This window comes from Scyliorhinus canicula, chromosome 8 (assembly GCF_902713615.1).
Source record: "Scyliorhinus canicula chromosome 8, sScyCan1.1, whole genome shotgun sequence".
In the NCBI taxonomy this organism is placed as follows: Eukaryota; Metazoa; Chordata; class Chondrichthyes; order Carcharhiniformes; family Scyliorhinidae; genus Scyliorhinus; species Scyliorhinus canicula.
Window position 1 is genome coordinate 90,316,865 of NC_052153.1, and position 13,141 is coordinate 90,330,005.

At 40.4% G+C, this 13,141-nt stretch overlaps 1 protein-coding gene across 3 annotated transcripts in view; it reads left to right on the top strand.

Annotated features, from left to right (window-relative positions):
* LOC119970383 (guanine nucleotide-binding protein G(q) subunit alpha) overlaps window positions 1-13,141 on the top strand; it is a 318,243-nt gene that overhangs the window by 27,190 nt on the left and 277,912 nt on the right. The gene's annotated exons all lie outside the window — the stretch shown is intronic.

Consider the following 13,141-nt stretch of genomic DNA (forward strand, 5'->3'; position numbering starts at 1 on the left):
CTTTGCTCCAGCTGGTATCTCTCCCTGAGATACCTGACAAACGCAATCTAAATAATAATAATAATTATTATTCCGGCACCTGTTCGGGTACACGGAGAGAGAATTCAGAATGTCCAAATTACCTAACAGCAGGTCTTTTGGGACATGTGGGAGGAAACCGGAGCACCCAGAGGAAACCGACACAGAGAACGTGCAGACTAGGCACAGACAGTGACCCAAGCCTGGAATCGAACCTGGGAACCTGGTGCTATGAAGCAACAGTGCTAACCACTGTGCTACCATGCTGTCTAATTCACTATTAGTTCAAACCTAATTCCTGAATATTTTTGGAGAGTCATGGGAGAACACATTCCGGGAACTTTCATTGCACTCCCTCTATGGCAATGATATCCTTTGTAAGGTAAAGGGACCAAAACTGCACAGAGTACTCCAGATGAGGCCTAACCAAGTTTCTGGACAATTGAAGTAGGATTTCAGTCCTATTGTACTCCAATTTTCTTGTAATAAAGGCTACCATTCCAATGGCCATCCAAATTGCTTGCTGCAACTGCATGTTAGCCTTCAGTGACATATTGATGAGGACACCCAGGCCCCTTTGTACAGCTACACTTTATAATCTCTTGCCATTTTAGAAATACTCTGCACATCAAGCATGATTTCCTCTTGATAAATCCATGTTTGCTATTCCCAATTAGATCATACTCTAATGTCCATTTATCACGTTGTTTATAATCAATTCTAGCAGTTTCCTCACTACTGATGTAAGGTAACAGTTCCGTAATTCCCTGTTTTCTCCCTTATTCCTTTCTTAAATAGTGGGGTTACACTTGCTCCCTTCCAATCGGAGAACCAGTCCAGAATCTATACAGTTTTAAAACATGACCCACCAATGCAGTCACTATCTATACAGCCACTTATTTCAACATTCTGGGATGTAGATCATTGGGTCCAAGGGATTTATCAACTTTCAGTCCCATCAATTTTTCCAGTACTGCTTTTTGATAATTTCTTACAGTCCTCATTCCTGCTAGTCCCTTGGTTCTTTAGTATTTCTGAGACTCTTTGTATCTACAAAGCATTTGTTTAGTTTCTCTACCATTACCTTATTTTTTCATTGTAAAATTTTCTATCTGGCTCTAATAGGTCACATTTATCTTGCTAATATTTTCTTTTATTTACCAACAAAACTTTTACACTCCGTTTTGATGTTCCTTCCTCATTTTCTCTCATAGATTCTATTTTCCCTTGCTTGAAATTTTCTTAGTCCTCCTTTGCTGAATTCTTAAAACGCTTCCAATCCTGAGGCTTACTAATTTTTAGACAACTTTACAAGCCTCTTCCTTTGATCTAATACAATTTTTAACTTCTCTTGTTAGGCACAGGTGACTGACTTTTCCTGTTGGTTCTTTGTGCTTCAAAGGAATGTATGTTTGCTGAAATTCATGTATTAGTTGTTTCAATGCTCGCCATTGCCTGTCTTCCATCATACCAATGAATGTAATTTCCCAATTTACCAGAGGTAACTTGCCTTTTATACCTTGGTAGTCTCCATTTGTTTAGATTTATGACCTTAGTTTCAGATTGAACTGCATCACTATCAAACTTATGTATTATTCCTTGTATCTGTATAAAGCTCGTAGTCTTACAGTTGAAGTAGATGCTTTATTTCTATGAGTTAGTTCTCTCTCCAGCGTGTAGACTATGTTACATCTGAGCTGCTGGTCTGATTCCTGCTCACCAGCTGCCGTTCCTGTGAAGAGAGAGTGGCTGACCTCCTGTTTAGCTATGTATTTATACATCTCTGGTACTCCCTCTAGTTATAACTTGTAGTGTATTTACCTTAACCCCTTGTGTGTATACAGTGATGCATATCACTACATCCCCCCCCCTTTTCCTTATTACATATTTTCTATACTATGTTAAAGAAAATTGTGCAACACAGCTAGATAAATGATGATATGTACAAGTTGTGATGATGTTGATGATTGTACAAAGCCAATTAATATTTGAGTGCAATCTTAATTAAAAAAAACTTTCAATTTGTTCGGTTGAGTTGCTTTCTTCTTCTGTTGTTGAAATGGTGATGTTAATGTTGTCATTTCTTTGTGAGCGGCGTCAGTGTTCTTTGTGTTTAAGTAACGAAGAAGTCATTAGGAGGTTTTGAATGTTCGAATCATTTTGTTGTCTGATTTAGACTTTTTTTTTTCTATGCTTGTGGTATTGACTCTGGATGTCATCTTTGTTGTCTGACCTGGACTTTTTCCTGTGCTTGCGGTATTGATTCTGTATGTCATCTTGAAAGCTGGTTTGCTTGTTTGTAGTGGAGCAAATGTGAATTTGTGAGATTCGTTGTCAAGCCATGGTATGTTTGTACTCTTGTCATTGTTTCGAGCTGTGCTGTTACATTGTCCTTCATGTGCAGAGTTGTACCATGTCGTACAAGTTGTTTCATTGTTGTTTTTGTTGTTTCTGTTTGTTTTTGTTGTCGTGCTTGTTTTCGCTGTTGTTGTCGTTGTTCTTGTTATTGTTGTCTTTTTTATGTTTCTCGTTTTTGTTGTTCTTGTAGACTTTGTTGTTGTGCTTGTGGTTTTTGTTGTTCTTGTTGCACTCAATGACTGTTCTGTGTGGATAAATGGAGTCATTCTCAAAGTTATTTGTGTCAGTGTCCTTTGTGGTATCTGATGTTTCATTGAGCGTTTCTTCTTCAGGATTGTGTGAATGATCTGATGTTGCATTGATCTTGGTGACATCAGTCATTTGTGGTTGACGTGATTCCTCTTTATTCCTTGGTGCTCTTCTTTTGGAGTCATTTCTGGTTCACTTGAATCATCATTGATTTCTTGGTGCTCCTCTTGGAGTCAGTTTCTTCAAGATTTCATTTTCTTGTGGATAGGTTAGAGTAGATGAGGTTTTAATTGATGTGATCTCACTGGACTCAGTAGTTTCACTTTGATTGTTGAGTGCTTCTGTACATACGAGCTGAGATCTGCCAATCTCGCTGTGGTCTTGCACATCTTGTATGGGAATCTAGATTTCTTCGTCATTTGCCTCACTTACAGTGGGTAGACATTGTATTTTTGGTTAAATGAGCTGGGTAGACTTTCATAGTCTTCTTCTGGTGGCTCAAATGAGCTGGGTAGACTTTCATAGTCTTTTTGTTGTTCACGTGAGCTTGGCAGACTTTCATAGTCTGCTGCTGGTCGCTCAGATAAGGTTGATAGACCTTCATGGTCTTGTTCATGCATGGACTTCGCAATGGAGTCTTGAGTTGCTTCCATTGTGGAGTCTGTCAATGAGCTCTCTGTGGAGCCTTGTATCGCTCTCTCTGTGGCTTCTTTCATCGCTCGCTGTGTGAAGTCGTGCAGTGGTCTCGCTGTGGAGTCGACCTGTGCGCTCCCAACGGAGTCGTTCAGTATTCGCTGTGTGGCATCGTTTTCTTCTTGGGTATTTGACCAGCTGCTGTCATCCAATGTATAGACGATCTGCCATTGCATCATGGTATTGGATTCATCTACCATGAGTAGAGTCGTGTTGAGCTTTTCAACCGTGGCCCTGGTGCTTTTATGATCATCATATCTGAATAACTCGGCCATGTCTGAGTATTCTTCGATAAACAAAACATCTTTTTTGGATTTGTCATTGTGCTCTTCACTTCGGGTGGTGCAAACTGCTTGTTCCAGGGTGCTGCTGAGGTTATTTTCAACTGCTGGTAGAAGTTCAGGCATTGTTCTGTCTTGCGAGGTAAAAAAGATGTTTTAAAACCTTTTTTTGATTTTCGGACATTTCCCCTTTAAATGGGCGTGGTCCGGGGCCTCTGACGTCATGACGTAAAGTGTAGGAATGGATTGTGCATGCGCAATCGCTTTTCCTTTACTGTGCGCTTTTTCGCAAACTGTGCATGCGCGACTGGCGCATGCGCAGATCCCTCTTCGAGCTGTGCGCTCTTTTTGTTCAACTGCGCATGCGCAGAACGATCTGCGCCCAAACCAACTGTTTTCAACTGCTCCTGCGTGATTGCGGTTTCCTGCGCACGCGCAGACCTAAATTTGCGTCTTTCGTTCCCCGGGCTATTTAAAATGTGCTCAGATGCCATTTTAACTGCTTCAGACCCGTGGAAAAGAACTTTGTCGCCATTTTTTCTTGTTAAAAACTTTTTTTTTCTTGCGATCTGCACTTGTCAATCGCGATTTCCAGCATTAACCCTTTCTGTTCTGATGATTATTTGAGTTTTGCAACGCTCATTTCCTGTGCAATTTGGTCTCTTGAGCATTGAATGTCTTAAAGCAGCATTGTTACTGATGTTACAGTAATCTTCAATTTTTTTAAGTGTGACTTCTAATTTGGTGCTGTCTTCACCTTTCAAGTAATGAAAGCAGTTATCGATTTCTCTAGCTTTTTGTCCTGCTAGGAGAAGAGCTATTTTCATTTCTTCTGAGGCCTCGCTCAACTCATTAGCTACAATATACAGTTCGAACGTTTGTTTAAAGATTTTCCATCTATGACTTAAATTACCGGTTGTTTTCAGCTGCGGTGGAGTTCCAAAGAGTTGCATCGACTCAGCGAAGTGTCCTCGCGTCCGAGTTTTCTTCTGTTTTCGATCGTGCTTTTTCTGCATCTTGTGTAACTTTTCTAATAAGTATTCTGAAGTCACCTGGTCCTGGTACCATGTATTATTCCTTGTGTCTGAATAAAGCTCGTAGTCTTACAGTTGAAGTGGATGCTTTATTTCTGTGAGTTCGTTCTCTCTCCAGCGTTTAGACTATGTTACATCTGAGCTGCCTGTCAGTGTCCTGCTCACCAGCTGCCGTTCCTGTGAAGAGAGAGAGAGGCTGACTTCCTGTTTGTCTATGTATTTATACATCTCTGGTGCTCCCTCTAGTGGTTACTTAGTTGTAGTGTATTTACCTTAACCTCTTGTGTTTCTGCAGTGATGCATATCACTACAACTCAATCATATTATGGTTATTGTTTCTCAAAGGGTCCTTTACAACGATAGTATTAATTAGCTCCTTCTCAGTGCACAATACTAAATCTGAAATGGCCTGCTCCCTACTTTGTTCCTCAGCATACTGTTCCAGAAAACCATCTTTTATTCCCAGAATTTGTGCCCTCAGCATTAGTGCTGATGAGGTTTATCCGTTTTTATATGTAGGTTGATGTTCGTCATGATGACTGTATCACTCTTGTTATATGCACCTTCAATTTCTTAATTTATACCATGCGCTACATTTCTGTTGGGAGTTATTTATACACCACCAGTGTTTGCTGTGCCTTGATGTTCTTAGCTCCACCCAAGCTGATTCTACGTCTTGATCTTAAGATCCTCTCTCCCTTGTGTACTGATCTCATCCCTTATTAACAGGGCTATCCCACCTTCTTTTCATTTATACGCATGTTAATATTCAGTTCCCAGCCTTGGCCAGGTCACTATGCAGCCACATCTCTGTCACGGCAATCCATACCCGTTTACTTCTATATATGTCATAAATTCAGCTACCTTGTGGCAAAAACTGTGCTTTTTGATAGAGTACCTTTAATTATGCCTTTTAAACATTTTTTTTGCCCTATTTGATACCACATCTATTTCCATTACCATATAGGTTTGCTTATTGCTCCCTACACTTACCAGCTTTATTTCTCACCAATTTAAACCTTCTCAACAGCATTAGCAAATCCTTCCTGTGAGGATATTGATTCCAGCCCTGCTAACCTGTCCTCCTTGTACAGGTCCCACCTGTCTCAGTGCCTCAGAAAAATAAAACGCTCCCTCCCGCACCATTTCTCCATCTAGGTGTTAATTTGATATATCTTCATTTTTCTGTACTCAGTAGTACTTGGTGCTCGGAGTTATCCTGAGATTGATGCCTTTAAAGTTTTGGTTTATAATCCTATTGCTTTTCAATTTCTTTCCTAGCTCTCCCAAATCTGCTTTCAGACCTAATTCCTCTTTGTACTTGCATTGTTGGTACATATGTGCACTACTGGTTGTTAACCTTCCTCCATAAAAATGTCTATTCTTTTTTTAAAATAATTTTTATTCAGATTTTTACAAAATATCAATAACAGAAAATATTAACAACTGAGAAAACAAAAGAGAGCAAACCCCCTCCCCCCGGTTAATACAAAAAAGAAGAAATAGATTAACGCCCGTCATAAACAAAGAACACACATAACCCTTCAACCCAACCCACAGAAACGACCCCTCCTCCCCACCCCGGAAATCTAGGAAAGATTGCCACCGCCTGAAAAACCCCTGTACTGATCCCCTCAGGGCAAATTTCACCCTCTCCAATTTGATAAAACCCGCCATATCATTGATCCAGGCCTCCATGCTTGGGGGCCTCGCATCCTTCCACTGAAGAAGAATCCTCCGCCGGGCTACTAGGGACCATAAAAATATCTATTCAATGACAGCTGTGACCCTGACACCAGGGAGGCAATATACCATCTTGGAGTCACGTTAACGGTCAAAGAAATGCCTGTCTTCCTCTAACCAATGAAAGCCTACCACTATTGCTCTTCCACTCTTCTTCCTCCCCCTATAAAGCTGAGCCACCCGAGGTGCTGCGGACCTGGCTCTGGCTGCACTCCTTTGTGGGACCATTGCCTTTAGCAGCATCCAAAATGTAAAACTGGTTAGTGAGAGAGGTAGGCTCCTGAACTACCTGCCTGTTCCTCTCGGACTGTCTGGTGACCAACCATTCCTTCCTTGTCTTCATTCTTAACCTGTGGTGTGACCACTTCTTGAAATGTGCTTTCCGGAGCTCAACTGGTGACAGGTCCTGCTGTCCTGCACATGTGCTCGTCTAAGGTGTCCGTGACTTCCCGCATTTCACATGGCTGAGCTGTCCTGCCATGCCTTACATTTACTTTGTTTACCTTAACTTTATCGTACTTTGCCTTAACTTTACTTTATTTCCCTTCTACTTGTAATTTTAAGTAGCTGCTTCCCCAGGTATAGTCTTCGCGAAGCCCTTTTTAATTGTAAGAAGATTTATTTACTCTTACATTTCAACCCCCTCGCAAAAAAAGGTGAACATACAATTGACCTTCCCTATTTGCTTATTGTACCTGCATGTTACCTGTGTGTGTTTTGTACACAAGGACACAAATCTCTGAATCAAACATTGCTTTCACCTTTAAAAGATTTAATTTTATTCAGTCTTTCCACCAAGGGGACTAATTTCACACTTCTCCACATTGTATTCCATCTACCACTTCTTTGCCCACTCATTTAGCCAGTCTATATCCATTTTAGAGCTTTTCTGCATTCTCCGCACAGCTTGCTTTCCCACCTAGAAAACCTGGATATAACTTGTTCAGTCCCCTCACCTAAATTGAGGAATTGGCAATATTTTTGCTTCTAAGATACCTATCACCTCTTGACTGTTGATATTGTGAGGTAAATAAAGGTTTGGTGCAAAAGAATGAAGTTCTTCGACTTCAGTGTGGGAGTTCCTTTTGGCATGAGATGAGCAAGTGAGGCCAAGAATATAGCAATTTCATCATTGCACTGAGAGGACTTGAGATCATGGATAATCTAATGGAAGCTGATAAATCGAGAACAATTTTGTGGAATTGACCCTATTTTATTTCTTGTAAAATTGTAATGGTCATCGCGATAGGAAAGAAATCTATTGAATACTGGGAAATATTGATGTTGGAGAGTAGTCAGTTGTTGTAATGTTTTAGCAGTGTTCCTTCACCTCGCTGATCTGCATTCAAATCCAAAATTTTTTTATTTTTTTTTCCAAACAGTACAAAAGTTTCCACAGTCATGAAAAAACATTCAACCATATTTCAAGCAGTTTGTTGTTTAATGTTTTTACAAATAAACCAATTTTACCCCCCCCCCCCCCCCCCCCCCCCCCCTACCGTTAGCAGCTGGCGACAAATAGATCTTTTTAAAAAAAAGAGAGAAAACACCTCCACCACAAGTGGAATCCCTCTGATAGTCTCAGAGCATACCTAATCTCCATTTGCAGAAACTCTGCCACATCTTCCAACCATACAAAGCCTGGGTTGGCACCGCTGACCTCCATCTAAGTAGTATCCACCTGGGCAATCAGTGAGCCGTCGGCCCCCTTCCCCTCCAGATGCTCTGGCAATTCTGATACCCCCATAATTGTCACCATAAGGCACTGCTCCAATTGCACCCCCACGATCTTCGACAAAGTCGCAAACACCGATGCCCAGAACTTGAGCAGTTTTTGGAGGACCAAAGCATGCACATGATGCGCCAGCTCCCCCGAGCACCCCTCTTACCTATTCATCCAGGAAGAACCCACTCATACACACTTAAATCATACAAATCCAGCACAAATTAATGTGATGCAAGCTACCTTCCAGGGTGATGAGTTTTATTTAGTACTTGCATACAGGATCTCAAGACCAGCACTGCTCTGACAAAAGCAAATTGATCATGCATATGTGCCTGCACAGGTACAATGATGCTCTTGTTGGAAAATCAGGTAGTTTTAGGGAATTTCTATTGGTAAACATTAGAAATAAGGGATAGTTTTAAGTGTGTTTAATTTAATGTTGCTGCCCCGGAAGGCCGCCAAGGTCGGCCGGCGTGGGCCGCCAAGGTCGGCCGGTTGGTAAAAATGGGCCCCCGGAAAAAAAGTTTGAAAAATAATGCTCTAACAGATTTATCAGACATGACCTCCCCTTGACGAAGCCGTGCTGTCTCAGTCCTATTTTTCATGCACTTCAAAGTGCCCTGCAATCTCATCTTTAATAATGGACTCAAATCTTACTAATCACCTGAAGTCAGGCTAACTGACCTATAATACCCTCTCTTCTGCCTCCCTCCCTTCTTAAACAGTTGTGTTACATTAACTATTTTCCAGTCCTCTGGAACCCTCCTTGCCTCCAGTGATTCCTGAAAGATCTCACCCAGTGGATGTCTCCTGATGGCTTAGAAAAATACCTTGTAATTTTCAAGTCGTATTTTCATGGTTGTGGCCTTATCACAGGCCTCCAGCCACATGTTCCGGACAGGAGGGAGTTTCATTATAAACAGCCCTGATTTTCTCCTCTGACCACTCATTCTAAACAGAAAGATGTTTTTGATTTTTGATTTCCTCTTTATACGTGGTGGTGTATTTCCCTCAGTTTTCATATTATCCAATTCTCTATTAATAACCTCTCAACAATCTTGAGATAGGGTGATCTAAAAAGTTTATTTGCATGCAAGCGCACACATACATGAGGATGGTCTCAATATAGCCCTCTTTTTGACTCCTACAAGAAAAAAAGGGAAATAGGGAAAGAAGTGGAAATACCCACAAACAAAATAAAAATTTGTTATTTTAAGTGATCCCAGAATCCAAGTCCAATGGTGTATTCTTTGGCAATCAGAAGACTTGAGACTGATGCTGGGTAATTCACTTTCCAGTAGAGATTACTTCCATGATGGCAAAGGCACGCAAAGATCAACTATTCTTGTCGGAATTGGTACAGAAGTTCAAAGGACCCAGGATTAACAATATAGATGGGGGCCAGGCAACTTAAACCTGGATAGAGCTCTGGTCCTGCTGCTGCTTGGTTGATGGTAGTCGAAGATGCAGCAGAGTATTTTTGTATTCTGGGAATTAGTTCACTTGGTAGGTGAAATACAGGATTCTTTCTGGAGGCTAGATTTTGAGAGAGGTGGTGGTCAATGACCAACTGCGAGCCTGGAGTTTTGTATTCTCTTGAGGTTAAACAGTAATTGAAGACCGAATCAAAAGCTGTATTAAAGAATCCTTGTTAAAACCAATTGTACTTTGAGCAGATAACTGTGGAACATTGGCGACGAGGAGTCGCAATCACTCTTACTCTGTCCAGAGCTGGCTGGGGCAAACGTCTCATCGACTAATTCTTTATACTGACTTGATTGGATGGTTCATGCAATGCAAAGGAGGATGATGAGTTAGCTTTTGTCCATTAGAACTGCTCAAAACCTTCCTGTACTTAATTTAATCAAGAAAATATGGAAGAGAACCAATTTTTAAAAAAACATTTTTTTTTCTTCACGCCTCCTTGGCATGACAGATGTTGGCTTCTTGCCTTTGTTAATGCTTGGCCTGGAATTTATTCTTCTTTAGACCTCCGATGAACATATTTCTCAGGTTGATTTCTAAGTTTGCTTCAGACCTACAGTGATGAGAGAGTTTTTTTTAAATTTGAAAATGTAATTTGCAACAGTCTCACTTGGCAATTGCTTCCTGTCACCGAATGCAACTCTCCGTGCAATTTCATTCTCAGTCGTGCCCTTATGTGTCCTGATTCTCATTAATTTCAGAATAATCCATCTAACTGTCTTCTGGGCACCATTGGTTAGAAATTACATCAAAAACATCTGGCTCTATAATAATGAGGAGTTTATCCTCATCTCCTGTTTCACGCACTTCCAGCCAAAAGTGTATGTTTGGTCGTAATCATGTCCAGCCCCATTGTCCCCAAGTATGTTTTCAGTGCCATGTTTCAATTACATAGCGTGCTGACTCAATGTATACCTGAACACAATGTGCACACAGAGCAATCTTTCAAATTGCTCAAATCTATTCAAAAGCAACTGCAGAAGTGCCCTTAGTTTCCCACATGAAGTGTGAAAAGCATTCCTTCCTATTCTTGTCCCCATTTTTCTGTAGTGTCGTGAACTGGCAAAAACTTAGTGGTGGCCTGCTGTGAATCCACATGCTAAGAATTAACTTTATTTACAACTCCCCAACAGAGGGGGTAATATAACAAAATTTTCATTTTGTAATATACTGCAAATATTATGTGGAGTGCACACTTCATATCTCTTTTTTTTTCCAAAATTGTGCTTTTCACTGAACGATATGTTCTCCCTACCTGCCTGTTCTGTCCTTTTGTAACCGTCAGTATTGTTCCTTGCATTTTTCCAGCACCGTTTGTGTTTGTTGCTTGTAGTATGTTTTGCCCTAGATTTAGGAGTTGATGGAATTTATTTTGTGTCTTTGCCATCATTGTTGTAGAAATGGACCATGAGAGGTTCTAGTCATGATGAAGAGGTCAGAGGCTACCCATGACTTGGCAATCTGAAAAATGTTGACTACCTGTACACTTTGTTTTTCGTCCCATTGTCACCTCTTTATTCATTTCTTTAAATACCTCATGTCTTCATTTTCATAACACATTTCTCTTTGTGCCTCATGACTTTTGCAATCCATACATTTTACAGCCAGCACTTCATTTATATTCTCTGTTGTTGGCTGTGTAAATAATACACATAACTCTACCTTTACAAATTCATGCTGAGTATCCCGAATAGCCCTTGCTTAAGTGTTGATTACTTCAATTTTGTCTTACTGACTCTGGAAACTTTTATTATAACTGAGGGACATTAACTGGCGTACAAATTTCTGGATCATTCCTTTCCATCGAGGTTTCACATTTTAAAGATCAAGTACAAATCTTGGGTTCCAGCAGTTTAAGGATGACAAGTAGGTGAACTTACTTTTTTCACAAACTACTTTGTAATTGATTGGAAGAAAAGATATATTTTACTGCCTGCTCAGAACTGTGCCGGTTTTGTTGGTTAAAGGAATGTTAGGTTGTGTATTCCATCTTCTATTTATGGGGTTACAGTTAAATCCTACCATAGTTGTCTCTTAAAACGATGGAGGTGGACAACAAACATTTTGGAGCATAAAGCAGATCAGACTTGGGACATGATTTTGTTCCTGAAAACGGCGACGTAAGTCGGAACTTCGTAAGTCAGAACTGATTTTCCCATAGGTACAATGTTAAAAATGGGTGATTGGTTTGTGAACACACATTAATGTCCACTCCCACAGGTTTTTTGTGCATCTGCTTGGCGGTCCCAGGTGGTGGCAAGTCTCCTGTCTGAGCTATTTGCCAGCCAACAAGTCACTGTAGGTGTAGGAGATTAAACCACGCTCTGAGATGAGCCTAGCGCGTGCTGGCATATTTTGTGCTCTAATGCTCTCGGTGCAATCTCAGCACACAAAACCAAGGCAGATAGTACTGCCTCTCCCACTCCATTGCTCGCTGCCTGTCATCCTTCCCATCGCTGTTCCCAAACCTCTACTATGTTTATCTGTTTGAAATAGATTTTTTTCATATGAAAGTATTTGGAACATAGTGTACTTGTTTCATTTCTGACTATTTTGGTTGTGCTGCAGCTGAAAGTTCACAGTGAGAGCCAGAGACGTTGAAAATGAAGATTTGGTGAATTTTTGAATTAAGCCTTCTTGCAGTACTTCGGAATGTAGCTTTTTTTGAACAACTTCCAGCATGATTTAAAATCTTACTATTTATGGATTTTGCAGGTATATTTTAGGAACTGAAGCAAATTAACCATAAATGTGTTATGAAAAAGGACACAATAGTTACAAAGTAAATTTTTGGTAATTACAGGATGTTCTGAAATTATGAACCCATGATCTCACTTTTTAGAAAAAAATATTACTTGCAAGATGAGATCATTTGTTAGTTTTGAGAATAGCGGCAACAGAAATGTTGGGGCAAATTGCTGATCATTCTTATAGTGGAACATAGATTTGCCACTCTTGCCTCTTGTTCAATGTCTATCCTCTGATGCAGATAAAATGATGAATTTGCTCTGGGGGAAGGAATTGAGTGAACTTCTGCCACTCTATGATGGTGTTTACCAATGTCTTGGTCAAACGAGTCATCCTCTTGTTTGAGCAGGGTGCTGAGTTGAGTATTGTGTCTGTGGCAAACAGTTTATGCTGTGCCAACAAACTGATTTTGTATGGATCGGGGGTAAGGGATAAAAGCAAAGTTGCAGCTCTATTCTGTGGTTTTCCATTGATCTTTGTGTATCTGTTCCTGTGTTTGTGACTCTATTAAACAGACCATTCATTCTAAAAATCTGTGATATGAATGTTAGGTGAAGATCACCACTAGATTAATGATGATTCAGCACTTTAGAATTGAAGTGTAGGAAAGGATGTATATATTTATAAAGGCACATAAGATCATAAGATATGGGAACAGAATTCGGCCATTTGGCCCATTGAGTCTGCTCCGCCATTCAATCGTGGCTGATATGTTTCTCATCCTCATTCTCTTGCCTTCTCCCCATAACCCCTGATCCCCTTATTAATCAAGAAATCCCCTTATTAATCAAGAACACCAGATTTCT